The 18,596-nt window shown below is 41.1% G+C and overlaps 9 non-coding genes across 9 annotated transcripts; all 9 read left to right on the top strand.

The window, feature by feature from the left end:
* Window positions 1-689: 689 nt before the first annotated feature.
* Window positions 690-771, top strand: trnas-uga. Its single transcript has one exon. It is a non-coding gene; the product is annotated as a tRNA-Ser (tRNA).
* A 1,186-nt stretch (window positions 772-1,957) lies between these two features.
* On the top strand, window positions 1,958-2,039 carry trnas-uga. The gene has a single exon. It is a non-coding gene; the product is annotated as a tRNA-Ser (tRNA).
* Window positions 2,040-3,048: 1,009 nt separating this feature from the next.
* Window positions 3,049-3,130, top strand: trnas-uga. Its single transcript has one exon. It is a non-coding gene; the product is annotated as a tRNA-Ser (tRNA).
* Window positions 3,131-4,139: 1,009 nt separating this feature from the next.
* Window positions 4,140-4,221, top strand: trnas-uga. Its single transcript has one exon. It is a non-coding gene; the product is annotated as a tRNA-Ser (tRNA).
* A 1,009-nt stretch (window positions 4,222-5,230) lies between these two features.
* On the top strand, window positions 5,231-5,312 carry trnas-uga. The gene has a single exon. It is a non-coding gene; the product is annotated as a tRNA-Ser (tRNA).
* A 2,454-nt stretch (window positions 5,313-7,766) lies between these two features.
* Window positions 7,767-7,848, top strand: trnas-uga. The gene has a single exon. It is a non-coding gene; the product is annotated as a tRNA-Ser (tRNA).
* A 2,456-nt stretch (window positions 7,849-10,304) lies between these two features.
* trnas-uga lies at window positions 10,305-10,386 on the top strand. Its single transcript has one exon. It is a non-coding gene; the product is annotated as a tRNA-Ser (tRNA).
* A 1,004-nt stretch (window positions 10,387-11,390) lies between these two features.
* On the top strand, window positions 11,391-11,472 carry trnas-cga. Its single transcript has one exon. It is a non-coding gene; the product is annotated as a tRNA-Ser (tRNA).
* A 3,431-nt stretch (window positions 11,473-14,903) lies between these two features.
* Window positions 14,904-14,985, top strand: trnas-cga. The gene has a single exon. It is a non-coding gene; the product is annotated as a tRNA-Ser (tRNA).
* The last annotated feature ends 3,611 nt before the right edge of the window (window positions 14,986-18,596 follow it).

Genomic DNA, 18,596 nt, shown 5'->3' with positions numbered 1-18,596 from the left:
TCTCCGGTGGCTTCTACCTCGGGTTCAGATCCTCGGAGCTCAACAGACTGTGAGGCTGCTTGAGAGACCGGCCCATTCAACATCACCAGCTGTCATCATAGGCAGCTCTATGGTGAGAAACATCTCGGGCCCCAAGGCGAAAACCCTGTGCTATCCAGGAGCATGAGTACAGGACATAACAAGGTTGCTTCCAACTGTTCTACCACAGATGCCGGGAGCTGACACTGTCGTAGTCCATGTGGGGACAAACGACATCAGGAGAGCTAGCTCGGAACATTTGAAAATGGATTTTAAAGAACTGATTTTATCATTAAAAGACTGCAAAAATGGCCAATAATTTCAGGTCCAGTACCATCGTTGGGCCGCGGGTGTGAAAGATTCAGCAGACTGCTGGCATGACACATCTGGCTAAAAGACTACTGTAGCTCTGCTGGAGTCACTTTTATTGATAACTTTGACACCTTCGGGAAACAGAAGATACTCTACAGGAATGATTGAGTCCATCCAAATCATCTTGGCTCCTGGACTCTATCCACACATTTCAAGGCTGCGAAACAATGACTGGTAAATGATCCAAGCTCAGAATTGATCTTCTATAACAAACATTTCAAGTAGGCTCTTCTATAGTGATAATCTGGTCTTTTTAGAGGAAAAATGGTCAGAACGAGATAGTGTATTTAACATTGCAAGCTGCGATGGCTGAGTGGTTAAGGCGTTGGACTTGAAATCCAATGGAGTCTCCCCGCGCAGGTTCGAACCCTCCTCACAGCGCAATTTCAAACCTGTTGTAATTTTTCACATATACTTGGTGACTTGATATGGATAATGTCCTTAATACATGGAATTGTCCAGTGACTCAGGTGCTCAGAATATATTCTGCTTTGACAAACAGTTCAAATAGTCTCTTCAGTACAGATACTGTTGTTTGTGTTAGATTTACGATGGAAATACTGAGAGCCAGGTGGTTAAGTCCTCAGACTTGAAACCCAATTGGGTCTCCCTGCTCTTTTTAAAATCTTATTCTCAGTGAATAACTTGTACTTGTACTCACTTGTACTTTCTCTGCACATAGTTTTTTGACTTGCACATTAAACTTCCAAACTTCACAGCTTTGGAAAGGACCGAGGTTACTTGGCGCAACAAGATCAATATGTCGTGCCATCAAGTTGACCATTTTACACCAATGATGTCTGTTTCCAAATCCCAATCCCTTTACTTGCATTCCAACAGCATTCAATGGCCGAGTTCTTTAGACGTTGGACCTGAATTTCAATGGGGTCTCCCCACCCATGTTCTTACCTTGCTCGAAGCGTATAGCCCACTTCTGCTTTCTCCTCATCACTTTCCTTAGATTCCTACTGCTGCGATGGCCAAGTGGTTTAAGCATTGGAATTGAAATCCAATTTGTTCTCCCTGTACAGTTTTCATATCATATCTTCTGGGCCCGAGAAGCAGGCAGTTTAATTTGGGCATGCATTTCATCCAAAATTCCTAATGCTGCCCACTACCCTAGAGAAGTTAAATTGTCCTTACTTTATGGGCTCGTCCAACGATTGAAGTGCTCAGAAAATAGCTTATTTTACTTTGCTTGAAAAATATTTCAATTAGGCAGTTGAATTTGGATACTTTTGTCCTTGTGTGATCCACCTCAGAAAGCTTTGATTGCCGAGTGGTTAAAGCGTTGGACTCGAAATTCAATGGGATCTCCCAGCGCACGTTTGAACCCTGCACACAGCGCTTTGACGATCCAGTCTTTATTTGTAACATGTCATTGGGGACTTGATATGGATAATGTCCTTAAACCGTGGACTTGTCCTTTGATTCAAGTGCTCAGAATATATCTTCCATTACAAACATTTCAAGTAGGCTCGTCAGTAGCGATAATCTGGTCATTTTAGAGGTAAAATGGTCAGAATGAGATAGCGGACTGGGTAAGGCGTCGTAGGTAACAGAATTTGCTGCGATGGCCGAGTGGTTAAGGCGTTAGACTTGAAATCCAATGGGGTCTCCCCGTGCAGGTTCGAACCCTGCTCACAGTGCTATGGCAAACCTGTCTTTATTTTTAACATATACTTGGTGACTTGATATGGATAATGTCCTTAATACATGGAATTGTCCTTTTTAAAATCTTATTCTCAGTGAATAACTTGTACTTGTACTCACTTGTACTTTCTCTGCACATAGTTTTTTGACTTGCACATTAAACTTCCAAACTTCACAGCTTTGGAAAGGACCGAGGTTACTTGGCGCAACAAGATCAATATGTCGTGCCATCAAGTTGACCATTTTACACCAATGATGTCTGTTTCCAAATCCCAATCCCTTTACTTGCATTCCAACAGCATTCAATGGCTGAATGCTTTAGACGTTGGACCTGAATTTCAATGGGGTCTCCCCACCCATGTTCTTACCTTGCTCGTTTCTCCTCATCACTTTCCTTAGATTCCTACTGCTGCGATGGCCAAGTGGTTTAAGCATTGGAATTGAAATCCAATTTGTTCTCCCTGTACAGTTTTCATATCATATCTTCTGGGCCCGAGAAGCAGGCAGTTTAATTTGGGCATGCATTTCATCCAAAATTCCTAATGCTGCCCCCTACCCTAGAGAAGTTAAATTGTCCTTACTTTATGGGCTCGTCCAACGATTGAAGTGCTCAGAAAATAGCTTATTTTACTTTGCTTGAAAAATATTTCAATTAGGCAGTTGAATTTGGATACTTTTGTCCTTGTGTGATCCACCTCAGAAAGCTTTGATTGCCGAGTGGTTAAAGCGTTGGACTCGAAATTCAATGGGATCTCCCAGCGCACGTTTGAAACCTGCACACAGCGCTTTGACGATCCAGTCTTTATTTGTAACATGTCATTGGGGACTTGATATGGATAATGTCCTTAAACCGTGGACTTGTCCTTTGATTCAAGTGCTCAGAATATATCTTCCATTACAAACATTTCAAGTAGGCTCGTCAGTAGCGATAATCTGGTCATTTTAGAGGTAAAATGGTCAGAATGAGATAGCGGACTGGGTAAGGCGTCGTAGGTAACAGAATTTGCTGCGATGGCCGAGTGGTTAAGGCGTTAGACTTGAAATCCAATGGGGTCTCCCCGTGCAGGTTCGAACCCTGCTCCCAGTGCTATGGCAAACCTGTCTTTATTTTTAACATATACTTGGTGACTTGATATGGATAATGTCCTTAATACATGGAATTGTCCTTTTTAAAATCTTATTCTCAGTGAATAACTTGTACTTGTACTCACTTGTACTTTCTCTGCACATAGTTTTTTGACTTGCACATTAAACTTCCAAACTTCACAGCTTTGGAAAGGACCGAGGTTACTTGGCGCAACAAGATCAATATGTCGTGCCATCAAGTTGACCATTTTACACCAATGATGTCTGTTTCCAAATCCCAATCCCTTTACTTGCATTCCAACAGCATTCAATGGCTGAATGCTTTAGACGTTGGACCTGAATTTCAATGGGGTCTCCCCACCCATGTTCTTACCTTGCTCGTTTCTCCTCATCACTTTCCTTAGATTCCTACTGCTGCGATGGCCAAGTGGTTTAAGCATTGGAATTGAAATCCAATTTGTTCTCCCTGTACAGTTTTCATATCATATCTTCTGGGCCCGAGAAGCAGGCAGTTTAATTTGGGCATGCATTTCATCCAAAATTCCTAATGCTGCCCCCTACCCTAGAGAAGTTAAATTGTCCTTACTTTATGGGCTCGTCCAACGATTGAAGTGCTCAGAAAATAGCTTATTTTACTTTGCTTGAAAAATATTTCAATTAGGCAGTTGAATTTGGATACTTTTGTCCTTGTGTGATCCACCTCAGAAAGCTTTGATTGCCGAGTGGTTAAAGCGTTGGACTCGAAATTCAATGGGATCTCCCAGCGCACGTTTGAACCCTGCACACAGCGCTTTGACGATCCAGTCTTTATTTGTAACATGTCATTGGGGACTTGATATGGATAATGTCCTTAAACCGTGGACTTGTCCTTTGATTCAAGTGCTCAGAATATATCTTCCATTACAAACATTTCAAGTAGGCTCGTCAGTAGCGATAATCTGGTCATTTTAGAGGTAAAATGGTCAGAATGAGATAGCGGACTGGGTAAGGCGTCGTAGGTAACAGAATTTGCTGCGATGGCCGAGTGGTTAAGGCGTTAGACTTGAAATCCAATGGGGTCTCCCCGCGCAGGTTCGAACCCTGCTCACAGTGCTATGGCAAACCTGTCTTTATTTTTAACATATACTTGGTGACTTGATATGGATAATGTCCTTAATACATGGAATTGTCCTTTTTAAAATCTTATTCTCAGTGAATAACTTGTACTTGTACTCACTTGTACTTTCTCTGCACATAGTTTTTTGACTTGCACATTAAACTTCCAAACTTCACAGCTTTGGAAAGGACCGAGGTTACTTGGCGCAACAAGATCAATATGTCGTGCCATCAAGTTGACCATTTTACACCAATGATGTCTGTTTCCAAATCCCAATCCCTTTACTTGCATTCCAACAGCATTCAATGGCTGAATGCTTTAGACGTTGGACCTGCATTTCAATGGGGTCTCCCCACCCATGTTCTTACCTTGCTCGTTTCTCCTCATCACTTTCCTTAGATTCCTACTGCTGCAATGGCCAAGTGGTTTAATCATTGGAATTGAAATCCAATTTGTTCTCCCTGTACAGTTTTCATATCATATCTTCTGGGCCCGAGAAGCAGGCAGTTTAATTTGGGCATGCATTTCATCCAAAATTCCTAATGCTGCCCCCTACCCTAGAGAAGTTAAATTGTCCTTACTTTATGGGCTCGTCCAACGATTGAAGTGCTCAGAAAATAGCTTATTTTATTTTGCTTGAAAAATATTTCAATTAGGCAGTTGAATTTGGATACTTTTGTCCTTGTGCGATCCACCTCAGAAAGCTTTGATTGCCGAGTGGTTAAAGCGTTGGACTCTAAATTCAATGGGATCTCCCGGCGAACGTTTGAACCCTGCACACAGCGCTTTGACGATCCAGTCTTTATTTGTAACATGTCATTGGGGACTTGATATGGATAATGTCCTTAAACCGTGGACTTGTCCTTTGATTCAAGTGCTCAGAATATATCTTCCATTACAAACATTTCAAGTAGGCTCGTCAGTAGCGATAATCTGGTCATTTTAGAGGTAAAATGGTCAGAATGAGATAGCGGACTGGGTAAGGCGTCGTAGGTAACAGAATTTGCTGCGATGGCCGAGTGGTTAAGGCGTTAGACTTGAAATCCAATGGGGTCTCCCCGCGCAGGTTCGAACCCTGCTCACAGTGCTATGGCAAACCTGTCTTTATTTTTAACATATACTTGGTGACTTGATATGGATAATGTCCTTAATACATGGAATTGTCCTTTTTAAAATCTTATTCTCAGTGAATAACTTGTACTTGTACTCACTTGTACTTTCTCTGCACATAGTTTTTTGACTTGCACATTAAACTTCCAAACTTCACAGCTTTGGAAAGGACCGAGGTTACTTGGCGCAACAAGATCAATATGTCGTGCCATCAAGTTGACCATTTTACACCAATGATGTCTGTTTCCAAATCCCAATCCCTTTACTTGCATTCCAACAGCATTCAATGGCCGAGTTCTTTCGACGTTGGACCTGAATTTCAATGGGGTCTCCCCACCCATGTTCTTACCTTGCTCGAAGCGTATAGCCCACTTCTGCTTTCTCCTCATCACGTTCCTTAGATTCCTACTGCTGCGATGGCCAAGTGGTTTAACCAGTTTTGGCTGCAGCCCGACGTCGGTACACTTATGACAACATCCAGCTCAAGTGCAGGGCGCGAAATTCAAAAGATATATATTTTTAAATATTTAACTTTCACACATTAACAAGTCCAATACAGCATATGAAAGGTACACATTTTGTGAATCAAGCCAACATGTCCGATTTTTAAAATGTTTTACAGGGAAGACAAAATATGTAAATCTATTAGCTAACCACGTTAACAAAAGACACCACTTTTCTTACTCCATCAGTTTTTTACTCCATCAGTAGCTATCACAAATTCGACCAAATAAAGATATAAATAGCCACTAACCAAGAAACAACTTAATCAGATGACAGTCTGATAACATATTTATTGTATAGCATATGTTTTGTTAGAAAAATGTGCATATTTCAGGTATAAATCATAGTTTACATTGCAGCTACAGTCAGAAATTGCACCGAAAGCAGACAGAAAAATTACAGACACCAACGCCAAATATCTAAATACTCATCATAAAACATTTCTGAAAAATACATAGTGTACAGCAATTGAAAGACAGGCATCTTGTGATTCCAGACAATATTTCCGATTTATCAAGTGTTTTACAGCGAAAACACAATATAGCGTTATATTAGCGTAGCCACAATAGCCAGAAACACTTGGGCGCCGACGACCAGTTCACATGCACGACAGATATTAGAAATAGCATCATAAAATGTTTCTTACTTTTGGTGATCTTCCGTCAGAATGTTGGACAAGGTGTCCTTTGTCCAGAACAGTCGTTGTTTGGATCTGGAATGGCAAATTTCCCTCTTGATTTAGCATGGGCACTTGCCAAGTGGCACGGATCTCTCCAACGTCAACAAAGTCAGAGAACGGAACACGGCAAAACTCCCGAAAAAATTTCAATAATCTGATTAAACTATATTGAAAAAACATACTTTACGATGATATGGTCACATGTATCAAATAAAATCTAAACCGGAGATGTTAGTCGTCCATAACGACAGCTAAACAGAAGGCAAATCCATGTCCCCTTTCGCGCGCTCCAGAAACAGGAAATGGACGGTCACGTCATACAAAGAGCTTTAATTCCACCTCAGACCAAGATAAACACGAAATTTCTTCTCACCGCCTCTTGACAACCAGGGGAAGGTGTATGAAGTGTACGTAGACTCTTACGTATCATGCCCATGTATAGGCAGGAAGTTGAACAGAGCATCGATTTCTGACATTCCACTTCCTGGTCAGGAAATGTGCTGCAGAATGAGTTCTGTTTCACTCAGAGAAATAATTCAAACGGTTTTAGAAACTAGAGAGTGTTTTCTATCCAATAGTAATAATAATATGCATATTGTACGAGCAAGAATTGAGTACGAGGCCGTTTGAAATGGGCACGATTTAACTGGCTACTCAATACTGCCCCTTGCAGCCATAACAGGTTAAGCATTGGAATTGAAATCCAATTTGTTCTCCCTGTACAGTTTTCATATCATATCTTCTGGGCCCGAGAAGCAGGCAGTTTAATTTGGGCATGCATTTCATCCAAAATTCCTAATGCTGCCCCCTACCCTAGAGAAGTTAAATTGTCCTTACTTTATGGGCTCGCCCAACGATTGAAGTGCTCAGAAAATAGCTTATTTTACTTTGCTTGAAAAATATTTCAATTAGGCAGTTGAATTTGGATACTTTTGTCCTTGTGTGATCCACCTCAGAAAGCTTTGATTGCCGAGTGGTTAAAGCGTTGGACTCGAAATTCAATGGGATCTCCCAGCGCACGTTTGAACCCTGCACACAGCACTTTGACGATCCAGTCTTTATTTGTAACATGTCATTGGGGACTTGATATGGATAATGTCCTTAAACCGTGGACTTGTCCTTTGATTCAAGTGCTCAGAATATATCCTCCATTACAAACATTTCAAGTAGGCTAATCTGGTCATTTTAGAGGTAAAATGGTCAAAATGAGATAGCGGACTGGGTAAGGCGTCGTAGATAACAGAAGTAGCTGCGATGGCCGAGTGGTTAAGGCGTTGGACTTGAAATCCAATTGGGTCTCCCCGCGCAGGTTCGAACCCTGCTCACAGCGCTATGGCAAACCTGTCTTTATTTTTAACATATACTTGGTGACTTGATATGGATAATGTCCTTAATACATGGAATTGTCCTTTTTAAAATCTTATTCTCAGTGAATAACTTGTACTTGTACTCACTTGTACTTTCTCTGCACATAGTTTTTTGACTTGCACATTAAACTTCCAAACTTCACAGCTTTGGAAAGGACCGAGGTTACTTGGCGCAACAAGATCAATATGTCGTGCCATCAAGTTGCCCATTTTACACCAATGATGTCTGTTTCCAAATCCCAATCCCTTTACTTGCATTCCAACAGCATTCAATGGCCGAGTTCTTTCGACGTTGGACCTGAATTTCAATGGGGTCTCCCCACCCATGTTCTTACCTTGCTCGAAGCGTATAGCCCACTTCTGCTTTCTCCTCATCACGTTCCTTAGATTCCTACTGCTGCGATGGCCAAGTGGTTTAACCAGTTTTGGCTGCAGCCCGACGTCGGTACACTTATGACAACATCCAGCTCAAGTGCAGGGCGCGAAATTCAAAAGATATATTTTTTTAAATATTTAACTTTCACACATTAACAAGTCCAATACAGCATATGAAAGGTACACATTTTGTGAATCAAGCCAACATGTCCGATTTTTAAAATGTTTTACAGGGAAGACAAAATATGTAAATCTATTAGCTAACCACGTTAGCAAAAGACACCACTTTTCTTACTCCATCAGTTTTTTACTCCATCAGTAGCTATCACAAATTCGACCAAATAAAGATATAAATAGCCACTAACCAAGAAACAACTTCATCAGATGACAGTCTGATAACATATTTATTGTATAGCATATGTTTTGTTAGAAAAATGTGCATATTTCAGGTATAAATCATAGTTTACATTGCAGCTACAGTCAGAAATTGCACCGAAAGCAGACAGAAAAATTACAGACACCAACGCCAAATATCTAAATACTCATCATAAAACATTTCTGAAAAATACATAGTGTACAGCAATTGAAAGACAGGCATCTTGTGATTCCAGACAATATTTCCGATTTATCAAGTGTTTTACAGCGAAAACACAATATAGCGTTATATTAGCGTAGCCACAATAGCCAGAAACACTTGGGCGCCGACGACCAGTTCACATGCACGACAGATATTAGAAATAGCATCATAAAATGTTTCTTACTTTTGGTGATCTTCCGTCAGAATGTTGGACAAGGTGTCCTTTGTCCAGAACAGTCGTTGTTTGGATCTGGAATGGCAAATTTCCCTCTTGATTTAGCATGGGCACTTGCCAAGTGGCACGGATCTCTCCAACGTCAACAAAGTCAGAGAACGGAACACGGCAAAACTCCCGAAAAAATTTCAATAATCTGATTAAACTATATTGAAAAAACATACTTTACGATGATATGGTCACATGTATCAAATAAAATCTAAACCGGAGATGTTAGTCGTCCATAACGACAGCTAAACAGAAGGCAAATCCATGTCCCCTTTCGCGCGCTCCAGAAACAGGAAATGGACGGTCACGTCATACAAAGAGCTTTAATTCCACCTCAGACCAAGATAAACACGAAATTTCTTCTCTCACCGCCTCTTGACAACCAGGGGAAGGTGTATGAAGTGTACGTAGACTCTTACGTATCATGCCCATGTATAGGCAGGAAGTTGAACAGAGCATCGATTTCTGACATTCCACTTCCTGGTCAGGAAATGTGCTGCAGAATGAGTTCTGTTTCACTCAGAGAAATAATTCAAACGGTTTTAGAAACTAGAGAGTGTTTTCTATCCAATAGTAATAATAATATGCATATTGTACGAGCAAGAATTGAGTACGAGGCCGTTTGAAATGGGCACGATTTAACTGGCTTCTCAATACTGCCCCTTGCAGCCATAACAGGTTAAGCATTGGAATTGAAATCCAATTTGTTCTCCCTGTACAGTTTTCATATCATATCTTCTGGGCCCGAGAAGCAGGCAGTTTAATTTGGGAATGCATTTCATCCAAAATTCCTAATGCTGCCCCCTACCCTAGAGAAGTTAAATTGTCCTTACTTTATGGGCTCGCCCAACGATTGAAGTGCTCAGAAAATAGCTTATTTTACTTTGCTTGAAAAATATTTCAATTAGGCAGTTGAATTTGGATACTTTTGTCCTTGTGTGATCCACCTCAGAAAGCTTTGATTGCCGAGTGGTTAAAGCGTTGGACTCGAAATTCAATGGGATCTCCCAGCGCACGTTTGAACCCTGCACACAGCACTTTGACGATCCAGTCTTTATTTGTAACATGTCATTGGGGACTTGATATGGATAATGTCCTTAAACCGTGGACTTGTCCTTTGATTCAAGTGCTCAGAATATATCCTCCATTACAAACATTTCAAGTAGGCTAATCTGGTCATTTTAGAGGTAAAATGGTCAGAATGAGATAGCGGACTGGGTAAGGCGTCGTAGGTAACAGAAGTAGCTGTGATGGCCGAGTGGTTAAGGCGTTGGACTTGAAATCCAATGGGGTCTCCCCGCGCAGGTTCGAACCCTGCTCACAGCGCTATGGCAAACCTGTCTTTATTTTTAACATATACTTGGTGACTTGATATGGATAATGTCCTTAATACATGGAATTGTCCTTTTTAAAATCTTATTCTCAGTGAATAACTTGTACTTGTACTCACTTGTACTTTCTCTGCACATAGTTTTTTGACTTGCACATTAAACTTCCAAACTTCACAGCTTTGGAAAGGACCGAGGTTACTTGGCGCAACAAGATCAATATGTCGTGCCATCAAGTTGACCATTTTACACCAATGATGTCTGTTTCCAAATCCCAATCCCTTTACTTGCATTCCAACAGCATTCAATGGCCGAGTTCTTTCGACGTTGGACCTGAATTTCAATGGGGTCTCCCCACCCATGTTCTTACCTTGCTCGAAGCGTATAGCCCACTTCTGCTTTCTCCTCATCACTTTCCTTAGATTCCTACTGCTGCGATGGCCAAGTGGTTTAAGCATTGGAATTGAAATCCAATTTGTTCTCCCTGTACAGTTTTCATATCATATCTTCTGGGCCCGAGAAGCAGGCAGTTTAATTTGGGCATGCATTTCATCCAAAATTCCTAATGCTGCCCCCTACCCTAGAGAAGTTAAATTGTCCTTACTTTATGGGCTCGTCCAACGATTGAAGTGCTCAGAAAATAGCTTATTTTACTTTGCTTGAAAAATATTTCAATTAGGCAGTTGAATTTGGATACTTTTGTCCTTGTGTGATCTACCTCAGCAAGCTTTGATTGCAGAGTGGTTAAAGCGTTGGACGCGAAATCCAATGGGTTCTCCCAGCGCAGGTTTGAACCCTGAGCGCAGCGCTTTGACGATCCAGTCTTTATTTGTAACATGTCATTGGGCACTTGATATGGATAATGCGTGGACATGTCCTTTGATTCAAGTGCTCAGAATTTATCTTCTATAACAAACATTTCAAGTAGGCTCTTCTATATTGATAATCTGGTCTTTTTAGAGGAAAAATGGTCAGAATGAGATAGTGTATTTAACATAGCAAGCTGTGATGGCCGAGAGGTTAAGGCGTTGGACTCGAAATCCAATGGGGTCTCCCCGCGCAGGTTCGAACCCTGCTCACAGCGCTTTGACGATCCAGTCTTTATTTGTAACATGTCATTGGGGACTTGATATGGATAATGTCCTTAAACCGTGGACTTGTCCTTTGATTCAAGTGCTCAGAATGTATCTTCCATTACAAACATTTCAAGTAGGCTCTTCAGTAGCGATAATCTGGTCATTTTAGAGGTAAAATGGTCAGAATGAGATAGCGGACTGGGTAAGGCATCGTAAGTAAAAGCAGTAGCTGAGATGGCCGAGTGGTTAAGGTGTTGGTCTTGCAATACAATGGGGTCTCCCCGCGCAGGTTCGAACCCTGCTCACATCGCTATGTCAAACCTGTCTTTATTTTTAACATATACTTGGTGACTTGATATGGATAATGTCCTTAATACATGGAATTGTCCTTTTTAAAATCTTATTCTCAGTGAATAACTTGTACTTGTACTCACTTGTACTTTCTCTGCACATAGTTTTTTGACTTGCACATTAAACTTCCAAACTTCACAGCTTTGGAAAGGACCGAGGTTACTTGGCGCAACAAGATCAATATGTCGTGCCATCAAGTTGACCATTTTACACCAATGATGTCTGTTTCCAAATCCCAATCCCTTTACTTGCATTCCAACAGCATTCAATGGCCGAATGCTTTAGACGTTGGACCTGAATTTCAATGGGGTCTCCCCACCCATGTTCTTACCTTGCTCGAAGCGTATAGCCCACTTCTGCTTTCTCCTCATCACTTTCCTTAGATTCCTACTGCTGCGATGGCCAAGTGGTTTAAGCATTGGAATTGAAATCCAATTTGTTCTCCCTGTACAGTTTTCATATCATATCTTCTGGGCCCGAGAAGCAAGCAGTTTAATTTGGGCATGCATTTCATCCAAAATTCCTAATGCTGCCCCCTACCCTAGAGAAGTTAAATTGTCCTTACTTTATGGGCTCGTCCAACGATTGAAGTGCTCAGAAAATAGCTTATTTTACTTTGCTTGAAAAATATTTCAATTAGGCAGTTGAATTTGGATACTTTTGTCCTTGTGTGATCCACCTCAGAAAGCATTGATTGCCGAGTGGTTAAAGCGTTGGACTCGAAATTCAATGGGATCTCCCAGCGCACGTTTGAACCCTGCACACAGCGCTTTGACGATCCAGTCTTTATTTGTAACATGTCATTGGGGACTTGATATGGATAATGTCCTTAAACCGTGGACTTGTCCTTTGATTCAAGTGCTCAGAATGTATCTTCCATTACAAACATTTCAAGTAGGCTCTTCAGTAGCGATAATCTGGTCATTTTAGAGGTAAAATGGTCAGAATGAGATAGCGGACTGGGTAAGGCATCGTAAGTAAAAGAAGTAGCTGAGATGGACGAGTGGTTAAGGCGTTGGTCTTGTAATACAATGGGGTCTCCCCGCGCAGGTTCGAACCCTGCTCACATCGCTATGTCAAACCTGTCTTTATTTTTAACATATACTTGGTGACTTGATATGGATAATGTCCTTAATACATGGAATTGTCCTTTTTAAAATCTTATTCTCAGTGAATAACTTGTACTTGTACTCACTTGTACTTTCTCTGCACATAGTTTTTTGACTTGCACATTAAACTTCCAAACTTCACAGCTTTGGAAAGGACCGAGGTTACTTGGCGCAACAAGATCAATATGTCGTGCCATCAAGTTGACCATTTTACACCAATGATGTCTGTTTCCAAATCCCAATCCCTTTACTTGCATTCCAACAGCATTCAATGGCCGAGTTCTTTCGACGTTGGACCTGAATTTCAATGGGGTCTCCCCACCCATGTTCTTACCTTGCTCGAAGCGTATAGCCCACTTCTGCTTTCTCCTCATCACTTTCCTTAGATTCCTACTGCTGCGATGGCCAAGTGGTTTAAGCATTGGAATTGAAATCCAATTTGTTCTCCCTGTACAGTTTTCAACTCTGCTTACAGGGCGATGGTAAAGTAGACCTTTAATAATTGGATCTATCTCCTTGGGTACGTGAGACGTTAGCGTCCCACCTCTTCAAACTGCTGGGCGCCAAATTCAAATACAGAAATACTCATTATAAAAATTCAGAAAACAAAACATATTTTACATAGGTTTAAAGATGAACTTCTTGTGAATCCAACCACGGTGTCAGATTTAAAAAATGCTTTACGGCGAAAGCATACCTTACGATTATTTGAGAACATAGCCCACTAGACTAATCATTACAAACAGTAACCAGCCAAGTAGAACAGTTACACAAGTCAGAAATAGAGATAAAATTAATCCCTTACCTTTGATGATCTTCATATGGTTGCACTCAGCAGACATTCATTTACTCAATAAATGTTCGTTTTGTTCGATAAAGTCTCTTTATATACAAAAACCTCACTTTTGTTCGCGCGTTTTCTTCAGTAATCCACAGGCTCAAATGCAGTCAAAACAGGAAGACAAACAAATCCAAATTGTATCCGTAAAGTTCATAGAAACATGTCAAACGATGTATATATTCAATCCTCAGGTTGTTTTTAGCCTAAATAATCGATAATATTTCAACCGGACAATAACGTCGTCAATTTAAAAGGTAAACAAGAACCGCACTCTCTGGGTCTCGCGCATGAAAAAGCTCTGTGACACTTTAGGGTCCACTCGTTCAAACTGCTCTTACTTCCTAATTTTTCAGAATACAAGCCTGAAACAATTTCTAAAGACTGTTGACATCTAGTGGAAGGCATAGAAACTGCAATTTGAGTCCTAAGTCAATGGATACTGTAATGGCATTGAATAGAAAACTCCAAAACAACAAAAAAACGACTTCCTGAATGGATTTTTCTCAGGTTTTCGCCTGCCAAATCAGTTCTGTTATACTCACAGACACTATTCTTACAGTTTTGGAAACTTTAGAGTGTCTCCTATCCAAATCTACCAGTTATATGCATATCATATCTTCTGGGCCTGAGAAGCAGGCAGTTTAATTTGGGCATGCATTTCATCCAAAATTCCTAATGCTGCCCCCTACCCTAGAGAAGTTAAATTGTCCTTATTTTGTGGGCTCGTCCAACGATTGAAGTGCTCAGAAAATAGCTTATTTTACTTTGCTTGAAAAATATTTCATTTAGGCAGTTGAATTTGGATACTTTTGTCCTTGTGTGATCTACCTCAGCAAGCTTTGATTGCAGAGTGGTTAAAGCGTTGGACGCGAAATCCAATGGGTTCTCCCAGCGCAGGTTTGAACCCTGAGCGCAGCGCTTTGACGATCCAGTCTTTATTTGTAACATGTCATTGGGGACTTGATATGGATAATGTCCTTAAACCGTGGACTTGTCCTTTGATTCAAGTGCTCAGAATATATCTTCCATAACAAACATTTCAAGTAGGCTCTTCAGTAGCGATAATCTGGTCATTTTAGAGGTAAAATGGTCAGAACGAAATAGCAGACTGGTTAAGGCTTTGTACGTAACAGAAGAAGCTGTGATGGCCGAGAGTTTAAGGCGTTGGACTCGAAATCCAATGGGGTCTCCCCGCGCAGGTTCGAACCCTGCTCACAGCGATTTGACAAACCAGTCTTTGTTTGTAACATATCATTGGGCACTTGATATGGATAATGCTGAAGATAATGATAATGAAGATAATCAAAGGTAAGGGAATAATTATGATGTAATTTCGTATTTCTGTTGACTCCAACATGGCGGAGAAATTTTGTTAAATCTGAACGCCGTCTCAGATTATTGCATTGTGTGCTTTTTACTAAAGTTTAAAAAAAATCTGACACAGCGGTTGCATTAAGAACAAGTGTATCTTTAATTATATGTAAAACATGTATCTTTCATCAAAGTTTATGATGAGTATTTCTGTTATTTGACGTGGCTCTCTGTAATTACTCCGGATATTTTGGAGGCATTTCTGAACATGGCGCCAATGTAAACCGAGATTTGTGGATATAAATATGCACATTATCGAACAAAACATAAATGTATTGTGTAACATGATGTCCTATGAGTGTCATCTGATGAAGATTATCAAAGGTTAGTGATTAATTTTATATCTATTTCTACTTTTGTGTGACTATCTTTGGCTGGGAAAAATGGCTGTGTGTTTTTTGGATTTGGTGGCGATCTAACATAAATATATGTTGTGTTTCGCTGTAAAACATTTTAAAAATCGAACACGATGGGTAGATTAACAAGATGTTTATCTTTCATTTGCTGTATTGGACTTGTTAATGTGTGAAAGTTACATATTTCTGATTTTTATTTTTTTTATTTCGCATGCTGCCTTTTCAGCGGAATGTTGTGGGTGTTCCGCTTGTGGAACCCCTGGGCGAGAAAGGTTAAAAACCATTACAGACTACAAAGGGAAGCACAGCTGAGAGCTGCCTAGTGACACAAGCCTAACAGACGAGCTAAACTACTTCTATGCTCGCTTCGAGGCAAATAACACTGAAACATGCATGAGAGCACCAGCTGTTCTGGAAGACTGTGATCACGCTCTCCACAGCCGATGTGAGTAAGACTTTAAACAGGTCAACATTCACAAGGCCGCAGGGCCAGACGGATTACCAGGACGTGTACTGCGAGCATGCGCTGACCAACTGGCAAGTGTCTTCACTGAAATTTTCAACCTCATAGCAACATGTTTCAAGCACACCACCATAGTGCCTGTGCCCAAGAACACTAAGGTAACTACCGACCCGTAGCACTCACGTCTGTAGCCATGAAGTGCTTTGAAAGGCTGGTCATGGCTCACATCAACAGAATTATGCCAGAAACCCTAGACCCACTCCAATTTGCATACCGCCCCAACAGATCAACAGATGATGCAATCTCTATTGCACTCCACACTGCCCTTTCCCACCTTGACAAAAGGAACACCTATGTGAGAATGCTATTCATTGACTACAGCTCAGCGTTCAACACCATAGTGCCCTCAAAGCTCATCAATAATCTAAGGACCCTGGGACTAAACACCTCCCTCTGCAACTGGATCCTGGACTTCCTGACGGACCGCACCCAGGTGGTAAGAATAGGTAACACATCCGCCAAGCTGATTCTCAGCACAAGGGTGTGTGCTCAGTCCCCTCCTGTACTTCCTGTTCATTCATGATTGCATGGCCAGGCACGACTCCAACACCATCATTAAGTTTGCCACAACAGTGGTAGGCCTGATCACCAACAACGACTAGACAACCTATAGGGAGGAGGTCAGAGACTTGGCCGCGTGGTGCCAGGACAACAACCTCTCCCTCAACGTAACCAAGACTAAGGAGATGATTGTGGATTACAGGAAAAAGAGGACCGAGCACGCCCCCATTCTCATTGACGGGGCTGCAGTGGAGCAGGTTGAGAGCTTCTAGTTCCTTGGTGTCCACATCACCAACAAACTAACATGGTCCAAGCACACCAAGACAGTCGTGAAGAGGGCACAACAAAACCTATTCCCTCGCTGGAGACTGAAAAGATTTGGCATGAGTCCTCAGATCCTCAAAAGGTTCTACAGCTGCACAATCGAGAGCATCCTGACTGGTTGCATCACTGCCTGGTATGGGAACTGCTCGGCCTCCGACCGCAAGGCACCACAGAGGGTAGTGTGAACGGCCTAGTACATCACTGGGGCCAAGCTTCCTGCCATCCAGGACCTCTATACCAGGCGGTGTCAGAGGAAGGCCCTAAAAATTGTCAAAGACACCAGTCACCCTACTCATAGATTGTCCTCTCTATTTGGCGACCCAGATTTGGACACCAATCTCCATATACTGACTGCTCCTGAGGACCTTGGTTTCACGGGGGCCACACCAACTGGCTCAAGGGAAACCCGCTCTCCACTGAAGGAGAAGCCATGGACCTGCCTAAGATCTGAAGGAGGGTGTCATGCGGGTGGTTACGGTGTTCCAAACTGAGACAGATAAATAGGGCGAGACTGACATTTCTTGGAAACAATTATTCTTTATTTATTTTTTGAAAATGGAGTTCTGAGGGAGCTGCCATCTGACGTTAACATCCAGAATCTGTGTAAACTGGATTAAAGCTCAGATCTGTGTGATCTGGATTAAAACTAAAATCTGTGTGAACTAGTTAAGATTAATTAACATTAGCATCCAGAATCTGTGTGAACTGGATGAAACTATAATCTGTTTGAGCTACTTTAAGACCTTAAAGCAACAGGCCTGTGTGGTTTGAGAAAAGCGCTATAGAAATAAGAGACAATGCATTATAATGATATAGTATAAAAATAATAAGGTGCAAATGTAATTGTTTTAAACCAAACCCCATTTTAGAAATAAATTGTGAAGTTACTACCGTTTTAAGGTTATGAGATCCTGTACCAAATGTAAAATGTATGAGTTGTGTTATGCAAGGAACTAACCTTGAGATAGAAATTAGAAAATATTCCCGCAGGTTATAAAAATGTAGAAAACAATACATTTTTTGTTTTGGGAACATTCATGTTTTGGGAACAGTACTGTGTGAATGTGAATGAGAGTTGTGTGAGTGTGGAAATAAGGGTTAAACTGAAGTTTTGGATAATGAGATATAGAAATGTAAGGATTATTTACAATTCGGATAATAGGTTTAGATATGTCGCATTATCGTGGGGTTCCGTCCATCACTGCCCATCAGAATATCACGGGGGTGGTATTGAGAGCTTGATGTTGTTTTCAGAAAGTAGCAGGCAAATCTATAATTTTTGGAAGTCTAAAGAAGCATTGAGGATACATGTGGAGCATTATTCCTATGACCCGTCCGGGTTTCCGTTGGGAGCATGGAGGCACAGCTGACACTTTGTAGCAGCGGAGAGTCGTTGGAAACGCACACGGAGTGATTAATTAATGTGAGTACCTAAGATTTCCTACGTTATACATGGATTCTGTGAAGATATATATTTTTTTATAAATGGTATGTGTATAATCGTTTATTAGAAATTTGATAGTGATAATATATAAACTTGTGCACCCATACGTAGACGTACAAAACGGGTGTACAAAGTATTCAGAATGGTTCAGAATGTTCTCTTTATGGATCATTTGTTAATGTTAAGCATTATATGACTGAGTTATAGTCTCAGAAAAAAGATATGGCATATATTAAAACCACGTGCAGAGAGGAACATAAATAACCATCACAGAAGTATAATGAACACGAGGGGAGACAGAGAGCTGGTTTC

This window comes from Salvelinus namaycush, chromosome 25 (genome assembly GCF_016432855.1).
Source record: "Salvelinus namaycush isolate Seneca chromosome 25, SaNama_1.0, whole genome shotgun sequence".
NCBI classification, from domain to species: Eukaryota; Metazoa; Chordata; class Actinopteri; order Salmoniformes; family Salmonidae; genus Salvelinus; species Salvelinus namaycush.
This window is presented reverse-complemented; position numbering and strand designations above follow the sequence as displayed.